The sequence below is a fragment of the Diabrotica virgifera genome, chromosome 1, assembly GCF_917563875.1.
Source record: "Diabrotica virgifera virgifera chromosome 1, PGI_DIABVI_V3a".
NCBI classification, from domain to species: Eukaryota; Metazoa; Arthropoda; class Insecta; order Coleoptera; family Chrysomelidae; genus Diabrotica; species Diabrotica virgifera.
In genome coordinates, this window is record NC_065443.1 from 316,261,181 (window position 1) to 316,276,124 (window position 14,944).

Here is a 14,944-nt window from a genome sequence, read left to right on the forward strand (position 1 = left end):
CTAGATACGTTTTACTCAACGTAACGGGCTGCTACGTTACATTCTTAAAGGTTAAGTGACAAGACTTATTTATTTATTTATTTATAGTACTATACAAATGACCTGGCCTCTTGTGACTAATCCAGGTCGTTTCCTGATGGGATTACAGTAGTTTATCTTTACATTATTATTACTTTAAGAATTTTCTATATTTGACTAATTAACAATAACAATAAGTGACAAGACTGACAACTTATTAGTTTATCACTTTCGATAAAGGCAACGCCGCCAACACCATCGTTTCTTTACATTACGTGTAAGTAGAACCACAGCCACCTTTACTTAACGCAAAGTAAAGGTGGTTGTTGCAGAACTTTAAACTCTCAAATTAACGTTCATCATTCTGCGATACGTTAGTGCTAAAGCTGTATGACACTATGCATTTTCTTGTATCGTTTCCAATATTAGAAAGTTATATACATTTTATTGTATCGTTTCTTGTACGTACATTTATGTGCCCTGTATGACACTATGCAAGTTCTTGTATCGAAAATTGTATGAAATTCGGCATGTGATTGGTCGAAATTTGGTTTGCTACCTTGTGTCACCTTACATTGGTATGGTAGTACCTACTGCGTCTACAGCTGATTTTAAGGATTTTATAAAATTTAAAAACTTATAAATTTAACATTTTAATGTTAACCAGAATTTTTACGTTGACTATTTGAGGTTGATTATTTGTGTTTTGATATTTGTGCTAAAATATACGCATTAGAATTATCTTCAGTTTGATCCAAATTAGAAACTACATCTTGTATTTTCCTCTATTAAAAAATTATACAAAATGAAAGCCAAAGTTTGAACTTTACTAGAAGCTAAATATATGGTTATTAGTAAAACAGTCGTATAACATATTTATGTTACATTTATTTAAGTATAAATAAAAGATTTATAAATAATACCTAAAAAACACAAGTATATTCATCAAGACATAAATCATATCCCATTTTCAGCCGCCATTATGACATTTAGATGTTTTACCAGCAGATTTTACGTTTTTTGCTCTTTGTGCAAAAATTGGCGCAGTTCTTGTACAAGAATCTGTGTCTGGCACAAATTCTTGTATCTGTGTATGACACTATGCATTTTTTTCGACATATCAGAAACGATAAAAGAAAATGCATAGTGTCATACAGCCTTTAGTGCTTTACATATAGGGAGATACCACAGAATAAGAAAAAATTGTTTCCTGTCCTGTGGAGATACGTTACGTTAGGCATTAGGCAGTTATAAAAACTCACCATTATCTCTACGTTCATTGAAATCAAACGATTTACTTCAAATAAGTCACGCCACGCTTAATAAATTGACGTTGTCCTTGAAAAAGATTTTTCGTATGAATTTGTCTTAATTTTGATATTGTTATGGTCATTTAGTATGGAATTATTGTTACTTTTTTATGATTTTCAAAGTTTTATTATGATTTGGTTTTAATTTTAGGTTTTCTTCAGAGTGTGGTTAAACCCGGATCAGAAAAATCTTTAACCACTTACATCAGAGAAAATTCGTACGAGTGTGAAACATGTTTAAAGGAATTTAGTCAAGAGGGAAGTTTGAAAAATCATTTGAGAATACATACTGGAGAAAACCCATTTAAGTGTGATATTTGTTGTAAGCAATTTAGTCAAAATGGACATTTAAAAAGGCATTTAATGATACACAATGGAGAAAAGCCGTATAAGTGTGAAATTTGTTTTAAACAGTTTGCTCATGCAGCTAATTTGAAACAACATTTGAGAATTCACACTGGTGAGGTACCTTTCAAGTGTGAAATTTGTTTTAAGCGGTTTACTACGACAACTCATTTGAAAAATCATTTGAGAGTGCACGTAAAGCCTTACAAGTGTGAAATTTGTTTTAAGCGGTTTACTACGACAACTCATTTAAAAAATCATTTGAGAGTGCATACTGGAGTAAAGCCTTACAAGTGTGAAATTTGTTTTAAGCAATTTAGTGAAGATGGAAATTTGAAAAAACATTTGAGAGTGCATACTGGCGAAAAACCTTACGAGTGTGAAATTTGTTTTGAACAGTTTGCTTATAAACCTTCTTTGAAAACACATTTGAGAGTGCACACTGGGGAAACCCTTCCTTACAAGTGCGAAATATGTTTTAAGCAGTTTAGCGTCGTAGATCAATTGAAAGTTCATTTGAGAGTTCACACTGGAGAAAAGCCTTATAAGTGCGAAATTTGTTTTAAACATTTTAGTCAAGCATGTAGTTTGAAAACACATTTGAAAGTGCACACTGGAGAAAAGCCTTACAAGTGTGAAATTTGTTCTAAGCAATTTACTCGAAAAGGAAGTTTGAAAAAACATTTGAGAGTGCACACTGGTGAAAAACGTTACAAGTGTGACATTTGCTTTAAGCGGTTTGCTGACGTATCTACTATGAAAACACATGTGAGACTGCACACTAGGGAGAAGCCATACAAGTGTGAAATTTGTTTTAAGCAGTTCAGTGAATCAGGTCATTTGAAAAGACATTTGATGGTGCACACTGGAGAAAAGCCATACAAGTGTGAAATTTGTTCTAAGCAATTTAATGATAAGGGAAGTTTGAAAAAGCATTACAGGATACACACTGGAGAGAAGCCTTACAAGTGTGAAATTTGTTCTAAGCAATTTAATCAAGATGGAAATTTGAAAAGACATTTAAGGGTACACACTGGGGAATAGACCGGGCCGAAAATCTTTATTTTTATTTTCTACACGGCTAGTTGCCAAAAGTTTTAACTAGTATTTATGTAATCTTATACTAAATTTGGGCCGGTTTAAAAAATAACTAACCGGGCCCCCTAACACTTAATTTTTTTTTATTGTACTGGGTACCATACCCAGTTAGAATAAATGATATTTAAGTTTCTTATGTAACATCAGCAAAATACTTGGGCATCACCCTAGACGCGAGGCTGCGCTGGAAAGTCCATGTCAAAAAGAAAAGAGGGGAGCTAGATATGAGGTATAAGAAATTGTATTGGATGATTGGAAAAAATTCAACATTATCCATTCATAATAAATTATCCATTTACAAACAAGTACTGAGGCCAGTATGGGTATATGGGTGCCAACTCTGGGGCTGTACCAAAGCTAGTAACCTACATATTATCCAGAGATTTCAAAATAAAGTACTGAGGAACATTTTTGATGCTCCTTGGTATATCCGTAACAGCAACCTCTACCAGGACCTGGGTATGGAAACTGTGACCGAAGTAATCAAGAGAACAGCAGCAAGTCACGAGCAGAGGCTGCATAGTCATGTGAATGTCGAGGCAATCCAGCTTCTTGACAACACTGAAGTAAAGAGAAGACTCATGAGGACAAAACCATTTGAGTTAGTGTAAATGTGTAACAGTTTAGTTTAGTGTAAAAAGCAGAGTATAGTGCTGTGATGTTATTGCATATGGCAAGAGTAAGCCATAGGGTATGCACTTAGATTTATGATTTGTTGTTTATTAAGGTTTAGGTCAGAGAATAACTGATAATTGGTCATTTGTGACCAGATAGCAGTATGCAAACATCGTACAGGTGTTATAAAAAAAATTATTGTACAATAGGGTATTGATTATGTTCAAAATAAGAGAACTAAAAGGAACTATGCTTTTTCTCATGAGGATCTTTCAGTGCGTCACAGTTTTTCGATTTCTCTCTAATGCATTAAATTGTATGTGACAGAAAAAAACGCACGTCGTTGATTACATTTCGTCGGTGACATTTATAACATTTATTCTAGTTGTCAATAGATGGCGCCATAATCGAAAATAAAATAATTTGCGAATTATATAATATATCTACGAATATAATCTGAAAAATTTATAAGACTATACAAATCAAAGAAAATACCATTTTATAAATGCAATAAACACAATTGATTTGATTTTATGCCAAATTGCAAATAAAATGTGACAACTGTCAGATTTAACTAAAATTTCATGTGACTAAAATGTATATTATCACGGACTTGCATTTTTTTTCTATAAATTTAGTGTCCGCAGTCATATAAACACAAACAAACTTTTTTTCTATTATTTGTGACGCACTGAAAAATGCTCATGAAAAGAAGCATACAACGTTAACGGGATTTTATTGTCTCATATGGTAAATGGAGCTCTATATTTGAAAAAACCGCGGAGTGCTACCATTTAAATGGGTGCGTTTTTGAGAAAGGGGTGAATTAGTCCCTAGGCACAGTGCAAATTAGGGTGAGTTCTATGCACTTTTGGTACAAACACGTCTACAGGAAAATTGTTCCAGGTTAAATTTGCTATGGAAATACAACATTTTAAAGTCAAAAATATTTGAAAGATAAGTAGTTTTCAATCCTAATACCAATATTATTAATATTTAAAAATATTAAAACATTACTAAAAAAATAATTTTATTAACGTTTCGACGCCCAAATCGGGTGCCGTTGTCAAAATACAAAATATTACTAAAATAAATAAAAGTGTTGTTGCTAAGCAAAAAAATTCTTCTAATAATTTATTTAATCTGACTCATTTATATTGGCAATTCAGACATCTTATTATACATTTTAAAGTAAAAGACTTTAAAATGATATTGCCAATATTTATGAGTTGCGTTCCTGGGACGACTTACTGAAAGATAGTTCATTCGATTACATGAAATCAACCCCAACTCAAGAATATCCGTCACAAAAAAATTATAGCATGTGATCTGTCTTTAAAAAGACAATCATGCTATAATTTTTTTGTGACGGATATTCTTGAGTTGGGGTTGATTTCATGTAATCGAATGAACTATCTTTCAGTAAGTCGTCCCAGGAATGCAACTCATAAATATTGACAATATCATTTTAAAGTCTTTTACTTTAAAATGTATAATAAGATGTCTGAATTGCCAATATAAATGAGTCAGATTAAATAAATTATTAGAAGAATTTTTTTGCTTAGCAACAACACTTTTATTTATTTTAGTAATATTTTGTATTTTGACAACGGCACCCGATTTGGGCGTCGAAACGTTAATAAAATTATTTTTTTTCATTTTAATTGTGGCTTATTTCCCATATAAATAATTAATCATAAAAATGCCACAAGGAAATAGCTTCAGAACAACATTACTAAAAGATTTTTAAATTGAAAACTTATTGGTCCATTTTCTTGGTAACACCTCCATGGCTTCTAAAATTTGCAAGCCAGATGGATGCTGAAGCGAAGAAGTCGTCGATTCAGAGGGCTGGACTGCTCTCCGCATTTTAAGTGAAAAATAAGATTGTTTTGCCTTCGCATTGCAACTGAATAAAAATGGAATTTTTATTTTATTTTATATTGGTCGTTACTTCTTTGAGTAACTTGAGGTCCATTTTCTGTTGGAATTTACCAGCTGAACAGACGGGGTCGTGAATTGTAAGTTTTTTGAATTCCCTCTTGTCTTCTTCGCTTCAGCATCCATCTGGCTTGCAAATTTTAGAAGCCATGGAGATGTTACCAAGAAAATGGAATAATAAGTTTTCAATTTAAAAACCTTTTAGTAACGTTTTAATATTTTTTAAATATTAACCGCTTAACGTGCTTACCCGAGTTAACTCGGTTTTAAACTACGTTTTTATTTTCGCTTAACCGAGTTAACTCGTGTTTAAAATATGTGTACGATATATAAGGCGCCTACGTGTTTTAACTCCTCTAGCGCTAAATAACGGTATCCCCACTTGCATGGGCGGCCATACCTAGGGGAAGGGGGGCCGGGGGCCCCTAGCTTTTCGGGTGCTTTAAACTATATATGGTTATCCAAAGTATACGAAATGTAATCTGCAACATCTTCACGTCTGCCCCCACCCCCTAAAAATTTTTATATGGGCGCCTGTGCCCACTTGTTTTTTCGTTTCTAATTTTAAACTTTTTACGATCGACTCCCGACTGGGGTGGGATCACGATGAGTAGAATTCTATTTTGCTGACGTCACGTTCTGCCCTGACTGTGACGTACCTCTGTGTGTAACCCCTTGTTTTAGTGTATCACACTGTTAGCAATATTTAACATTATTATACTTGAATAATTGCGATTTTCTTCTCTTACTTGTAGTATTTTGTATGTAAAAAGTTACGACCGAGTTAACTCGGGTGAGCGCATGAGGGTATTTGATATTTTATATTTTTCTAAAAAAATATGCGTTTTTTTACTTTAGATTATATCTAGTGACAATAGTCTTGTTCGTAGTTTATTTTAGTGTAATATAATAAATAGGTAATTTTTTGACGTATTTTTGCAAATAAATGTGTGCGTTAAGCGGTTAATAATATTGGTATTAGAATTGAAAACTACTTCATCTTTCAATTGCCAGATGACGCTAGTCACCTAGTCCATTCACTTCAGTTGCGGTGTGGGGAATGAACTCTCGGTGTTGATCACTTGAAGTATGGAGAAGCAGGCCTACGTTCTCTCCGATGAGACTCCAACACGAGTCGAAAATCGTCGATTCAGAGGGCTGGACTGCTCTCCGTATTTTAAGTGAAAAATAAGATTGTTTTGCCTTCGCATTGTAACTGAATAAAATGGAATTTTTATTTTATTTTTTCAAAAATATTTTTTTACAAAAATATATTTAAAAGAAAGGCAAGAAATAAACACGAAAGAATGCAATTTTGTTTTCAGTCTCATAACTTTTTTCCACGGGGATATAGGTATAGGCATAGCTACAGCGAAAAATAACTCCAATTCTTCACCTTTAAAACGAAGTTAAGTAAAATTCTCTAGGATTTATAGTTTCCGAAATGGGATTTTTCAAAATTTGCCGCTCACAGCATTTTTGGGCCGTTTTCCCCATTATTTCGCAAACATTGTTCTTTAATTTTTTTCTGCTCATATCTAGGTATATGCAATGGTACATTTAGTAGAAAGAGAAGTCAATTATCATTAAATTGGTCTATATTTAGTAAAAGGTTCTACGGCGCTTTTTAACCCTGGAGCAGTTTACTTGCCATGTTAGAAATATCATTTCTAACAATTATTAAAGCATATTGGCTCTCCCCAAAGCCATAAATTCCACGTAAAGAAGAAGAAAAAAACATACATACGCATTACTACACCCTTCCTCGAGGCACTTATGAAATTTTTTCAAAATTGCAAAATTTTTCATCAAGTTATCGCGAAAAGGGATAAAATGCCAGATTTTATCTAATGGCGCGACTGCTCGCGGGTGAAGCAAGTTATACTTTTAATGATTTTTGATATTTTTAATGATTTTTTTTTTAAATCTTTCATTATGTTGTAGATTTAGATATGTACAGCTGGTTCCTAAAAAAACTGATACGACTCTTAGTAAGATTTGATCATGTTGAGCAGTGTATTTGATTAGTTTGACATTATACTATATTTATTATGACAGACAAATAATAAAATAAACAAACAGACAACTGATTACATATTATGTCAATTTATAAATTGTAATAATTATTTATTTAGGTCTAAATTTTGGTATTACATATTTGGAATTCCTGCATTTTATAAAGAGTATATAAATGATAGTTTTTAAATAAAATAGGGTTGTTTTAAACTAATTCTGCGCCAAGTTGTTGTCTTTCTTCCCGGAAACTGTGACATAATTCTTGCAGTTTTCGCATCTTCAAAAGGATTCTCTTCTATTCCCTCCAAAAGCGTACGATTTTCATGAGCGGTAGATATTTTTGGTCTTCCAGAACCTTGCCTTCTTTCGAGAGTTTCTTGTTCTTTCCATCTTTTATTAACATTAAAAACTGTTGTTCTGCTTACGTTAAAATGGTTCGCTACGGCAGATAGTGACCAACCATCTTCTAATTTCGTTACAATTCTTGCTTGATTTTTAGTTCTTTGCTAGCATGTGGAGCCATTTTTTGAGGTTGAACCAAAGTTAAGCAGAATAAGTTATTTGACAAATTTTAAGATTTGGCAGTGACAGTGACAGAATGTAAATAAAAGTAGTTATCCTTCAAAATACACTGCTCAATTTTCTACAAAATACGCTTCAAGAGTCGTATCAGTTTTTTTTGGAACCAGCTGTACATTGTGGAATGAAAAAAGCTTATTTTCTTTACTTTAAAATGGTGTATTGTAAAAAATTCTAGGACTATTTTTAAACAAGATATCCGTAGTATATCCAAGGATAACCAATTAGAAAAACATAAAAAAATGTAATTGTTTTTTATTTTTTTCAATTAGAAAAACATAATTAATTGCATATAACATAATTTTTAATTCCAAATAACTTTTCTTAATAATACTTTTCGATATTGTGAAATATAAATCTTAAGGGAAATTCATATTTTTTAACATACCTCGTACACTATTGATAGAATTTTATACCTGATGATTGAATCATAGGTTTTAGACTATGCATAGAATTTTACAGAGAATAACTTTTTTTCATAAAGTTAATAATAAAACAGTTTTCCATGTGGTTCCAACTTAGTGGGACCTAATTGCATGTGTATATGTCACATTTTGAAAAAGCATATTATTATCTTTATAGTCCCAGAATTTTTAGCAATACACCATTTTAAAGTAAAGAAAATATGCTTTTTTTCTTATTGTACAATGTATATACCTAAATATACAATAAAAAAAGATATAATGAGAAATTTAAAAATAATCGTAAAATCGTTAAAAGTATAAAACTTTAAACAACCATATCTTGCTTAAAAATAGTCAACCTATAGACCATTTTAAAAGTAATGTGACTGTTCTTCCTATTAAATGTAACATTGCATATACCTAAATCTACGTAGAAAAAAGTTACAGAACAATGTTTGAGAAGTAACAAGGAAAATGTGCCAAAATCGCTGGAGTTGAAAAATTATATTTTGGAAACTATGAATCATAGAGACTTCTACCAGACATCGATTCAAAGAGGAAGGATGAAAGTTTTTTGTCTGTAAAGAAATACCTATACCCCCGTGGAAAGAAGTTATGGGGCAAAAAACAAAATTGCTATCTACCGTGTTTTTTTCTTGTTTTTCTTTTGAATATATTTTTGTAAAAAAAATATTTTTCACTTTAAAGTGTGATGTTTCGATAGCAAATTAAACCTGAAACAATTTTCCTGTAGACGTGTTTGTACCAAAAATGCATAGAACTCACCCTAATTTGCACTGTGCCTAGAGACTAATTCACCCCTTTAAATGGTAGCACTCCGCGGTTTTTTTATATCTAGAGGTCCATTGACTATATGAAACAATAAAACCCCGTTAACGTAACTATACCAAATTTCGGCCGGTTTAAAAAGTAATTAACCGGGCTTCCCGACCCTTAAAGAATTTTTATTTTGTTAAATAATTGTTTCGGGCTATTAAAAAAGCTTTTGTTGTCATATTCTATTGTTAAGCGAAAGAAAGATAATACAGTCGACAGGAAAAAATACTTAAGTTTTTAAATGTCGTTATAGAAGATCTAAACTAAATTTTCAAAGATAATACAGTGATGCTCACCGACAAAAATAAAATTCGGAGAGGAGTTAAGGAAAACAGACGGCAATTCCATCAGCATGAGAATAAAAATTTAAACAAGTTAATTGAAGGGCTACACTTTGATGAAAGAAAAAATCACACCATGGTCGTCAAAAACGCGAGACGAATTACGAAAACTGAAGACCATATAGCTTTAATTGAAGGACCGGGTAGTTTATATTTTGGGTGCTTAGCTTTTAGCCAGTCTCGTGTCATAGATATTGTCGAAGGAATATTAGACTACTTACAAAGCAATAATATAGATCTAAGTAAATTAAGCGTTATGGGATGTGATGGTACAAATGTCAACACGGGCTGAAAGGTGGAATCATTCGAATTATAGAAAGGGCAAGTTAATAAACCATTACAGTGGAGTGTATGCCCGTTGCACGCTAATGAACTTCCCTTGCGATATTTGCTGCAAAAACTAGATGACCACACAAAAGGTCCCTAATCATATTCTGAGCCGATTGGATCCCTTCTTCCCAATTGCGAAAAAATGCCTGTTATTAAATTTAAACCCATAGAAGCTGTTCTGCCTCGTGTAAATGAAAATTATTTAAGTTTAGATCAACAGTATTTGTTCAAAACTACCTAAAGCAATAATTGGAGATGGAATATGTTCTCAAAGTTTGGCAGAGAGAAGTCCAGGGAAGATGGCACAAACACGTTGGTTCACGACAGCTAACCGCATTCTTATTATTTAGCTACAACTGATCCTTCTGAAAGCTTAAAGATTTTAGCTGAGTTTGTAATACAAGTATATTCTCGTATGAGGTTTGAGATAAAAACACAGCCAAGGTTGGAATATGGTGCCAGGCATCCATGAAAATGAATGCAGACCTCGAGAGATTATCCAAATGTCTCATCAATTATCAATAAAGTTATTCAAGACAATGCTTAATTCGCGCACCCGGAAATCATTCAAATTTATACCAGATTCACGTCAGAATATGTTAACAGATTCACGTCAACGTATTAAGCCGGGTCCAGACACGTGTAATGTAAGATTATGTGTAATTTAGCATCAACAGTGTGGACGTCACACGAACGTCCACACGAATCGTTTAACGAATCTTGGTTTCCACTCAGTTGCTACGAACAGCCGAATAGGGAGTAGGGAGGTGACAGTAGGTACTAGGTATGTACTGCTTTTATTAAATTTGTATGTATTTACTAACTGAAGACCGGAAATAACGTTCGGTGCGTTGATGGTGGAAAACTGATTTGTATCAGAAAAGATCTAGTTTACTTGAGAAACTAAAATCTCAGCAAATGAGTGGCCAATATAAAAACTTTACCTGGATGTCGCCTACTTATTTTGAATATTTATTTACATAGATTGCATCTAAAATATTAAGACAAGATACTGTCATGAAATCTGCAATTTCACCACAAGATATACTGGCAATAACAATAAGATTGAAGAGAAATCATATTGGCAATCATAACCTTGCTCGCTGCGGTTCGAAACAGTTCCTTGAGATTTTCTTTAACCATGTTCTCAAATTCCTAAGCCATTATATTCTTCTATCGGGTCCACCCTGTATCAGCAGCCAGATGGCCGGTACGGTGTTCGAGGAAGCATAGGGAACAATATATGAAAGAATCAGCTGTCTTAAAATAGTTTCTTGAAAACGTTGCTAGCTCGCTTAGAAAAGTAAGAGAGTTCTGAATGGAAGAACATAGCCGTACAGGGAAAGACCCATCCAGAGTTATGATGCCAAGAAAAAAAAAGAAAGTAAAAAAATATTCAAATAAAACTGCATCAATTAAAAAAATTTAAATGTTTATTTTTGAGTAATGTACAAATTAGTATACTTATACCAATAAAAAGTTTTGAATAAAAATTAATGAATATTATACACTTCCAAATTCCTAAATGTCTGCAAGACAAAGTTTATTTCAGCTGTCAATAAGGTGCTAAAGGACAACTCCAACAATAAGGGTTGCAGGTAATTTTTCCCTTGTCATATTCTAAATTTGAAAAAAAAAATAGAATTTATATATAATTTAATTTATATTATAGAATTTATATATAAAATTTAGAATACCTATGCAAGAAAAAAAAAGTAAAAGGAAATTAATTCTTTATTCTTAATTAAAATTTATAATTTTAGAAATGTATTCTAAATTTAAAAAAAATTAGAATATGTAAGAAAGAAAAAGAAAAAGGAAATTAATTAAATATTCTACAGAAAATAAATATTTTTTCTATGGATGCTATACAATGTGCCACTTCTCTCACTACTTACATACATTCAAAACGAAACATTTCTCACGCAGTGAGAAAAGTTGGCCTTTGCCGGTTTTACATACACATGATTGCCGTTTCCATGGTAACGTGAACAATACAAACAAAATTATTTGTGTCAAACAAAATTTGCTGAAGCAAAACTTACTAAGAATCACCTTTCAAAACTAATCAAAAATAACTGTTAATTAGAATTTTAAATAAATAACTCATATAAATTTTAAGAATCTTAAATACCTACATCCTACATGTCTATGTATTTTATTTCAATTTATCCATATAATATACCTAAAATATTTAATTTTGAAGTGTGAACTCTTGACAAAACCGCATCCATAGAAAAAGTAGTGTATAACACATGAGAAAATGATATATTTCTCCCTCGCTTGATTTGCGGCACTCGGCTCGTGCCAACAAACTTTTAGGCTCGTGAGAAATATGTCTTTTTTCTCACTTACACAATATACTATTTCCGAATTAAAATAAGAGACAGAATACAGTAGAATAATTTCACTAATACAGCACTAGTAAAAACCAAATGATGCTGGATTACTGGATTGTATAGAAAAAATGATAATCAAAATAAATAATTTCATTATTGTTATGGGAGTAGGTACTTGTGTTTATGTTCTACATGTTTTTTATAGCTCAACATATCTTACATTCTTCTTATTGTACCGTTTCCTTTCGAAGTATATCCTCGGGTTTTTCAGCCACAATGAGTTCTAGCCTCCAGTAGCATTTAAATACGTCATATGCGCGATTCTATCTTTAGTTTCAATTGATAAATTGAATCTCTTGAAACATCAATATCACGTGCTATGGTAATTATTCGCGATTGAAACGGAATATAGAGGGCAGGTCGAATGCAGGAAAATGGCCGATATAAATGGTATAAACAAACATTTATTTGAGGAACAGAACACTACCGATTTGATTTAAAATATTTTAATGTACCTACTCATAATGCTGAAATGTACTAAAAATTTCTTAATAGTGACCAAATTCTATTCAAATCAACAATTTTCTGGTTTGTTTATACCACTTATAGTGATAGTGATTTAAATTTATTCCAACAGAGGTCAGATACTTTGTTTTACATCGCGAATAGAGTCCTCTCTCAAGTAACGTTGAAGCATGAACTGTCTGTTCATAAAACCAACTGAGCCTGTCTAGCGTTTTAGGAGAGAGGTGATGACGTATTTGAGTCAATAGGTGTATGTACTTTACCGACATCTTATTTTCTTTAGCTTATTCTGTGCGTTTGTACTGTACACACAGTTGGTTTTATGTAAGTAGTCAATGTGAAACTTCTAGAAGAACTGAAGTAAAAATTATGGTGGGAAAGAAACACAAATGAACAGAAAGTTCGTGCTACAACGTTACTTGACAAAGAGGGACTCCTTTGTAATTACTGAAAGAGAAGAAGACTGTAATTACCATAGCACGTGATAATGGTGTTTCCAGAGATTTAATTTATCAATTGAAACGGTTGGATGCGTCGTTGTCTTCTGAGACTGTTCCGGAAAGAACACCAGGTTCTGGAGATCTTAAAAAATATCATCCAAGTCTGACATCATCATCAGGCATGTACTAATCTTAAACCTTTCCATAACTGCTACAGAACCCAAAATTAAAAATCCTTATAAAGTATTAATTTGTAAAATTAAAGTAGTAATTATCCTGATTAATGCGTTTTATTCACTTTTTAAACATTTTTTTGCCGGCACTGTATGTATGGCTAACGTTAAATAATTATTTAATTAGGGGAAAAAGCAGTTTTTGTTTTTATCATCCCTTTGTTCATCTTTACTCAGATTTTTGAGTACTCGAAACTGTCTTTCCGCTTTTTTCCTAGACGAAAAGAGAGTAGATACGTGACCGTTGTCCTTTCTGTTTTCTTCTATATTCGTCGTCTCGGTGCTTATAAATTGTTAAAGCCCATGATACTATGACAAGAAGATAAATCAACGCGCATGATGGTCTTGCATCCGTATCGCTCACTGTGACGTAAACCAGAGACACCTTTCCTGGCACCAAGTTGAATTCTTTTTTTGTATTCATGTTCATTCGTGTGAATACAATAGTTATCTCTCACGTGTTGCTTCAAAACGTATTGAATGAGATTTTTGTTTATTCGTTTACGTAGTAAAATTTTTTATATTATATAATTATATAAATTTTGTGGTGAAAACGTTCAGTTTACTGTGTTAATATCACCTAATTTGTTTATCGAATGCAAGTTGCTCTCAGGTATCTGTACCTACTTTATAAAGAAGACTAATTTTTGTTTACCATGTATTGTGCAGTGGTGGGTTGTTTAAACAATAACAAAAAAACGAAAACTTTCTGTTGTGTTTTTTCGTGTTTCCTAGAGACAAACACATACGTAAAGTGTGGATCTCCAAGTATTTTCAGCGAGACAAATTTAATGTAGATACCGCGAGAATAATATGCTCAAAACATTTTACAGAAGCTGACTATTGTTTAAAAGAAAAACTATTGAGATTACCTGACAACAAGTGGAGGTTAAGAAATGATGCAATACCTTCTCTTCATTTAATAAAGACCCCAAGTGCTAAAACATCGATTGAAAATACACGCAAAAAAAAGAATAGAAATAAGAAATGTATTAAAAACATGTAATAAGTATTTTGATTTTATACACAATTTAACGACAGACAAAATGTTTCTGTAGATAGATACTATAATGGCCATTTTAATAGAACTCATAAATTCGAAGTAACACTTTATTTTAACATAAATAAGTCATTTTGGAAGTATTTTTTACTACGAATATGGTAATGAAATGTGTTCATTATATATTTAACTTTTATTACAGAGAAAACACAAATGAACTACAACCTGAAATGTCAAATGTGTTAGATCAGATTGCAAAACAAGCAATAGAAGAGACTTGCGACACAAAATTTAAGGATATCGCTACTCAAACTGTAATGTAAGAGAAAAAACCTATTTTTAAAATCTACAAATTTACATAATACATATTTGTTATGATCTATTCAAAAATTATTTAATTTCACTGAAACCGACAAAGTCAAAAAAGCCATGGAACAAATAAAGAATTTGCAAACTGAAAATAAAAAATTGAAGGAACTTCTTAGTAGAGAGGAGGAAAAAATACAGTTGAAAGAATTTTTACTAAAGGTCAGTTAAAAAAATTAAAAACTAAAAAACAAATTAAGTGGTCAA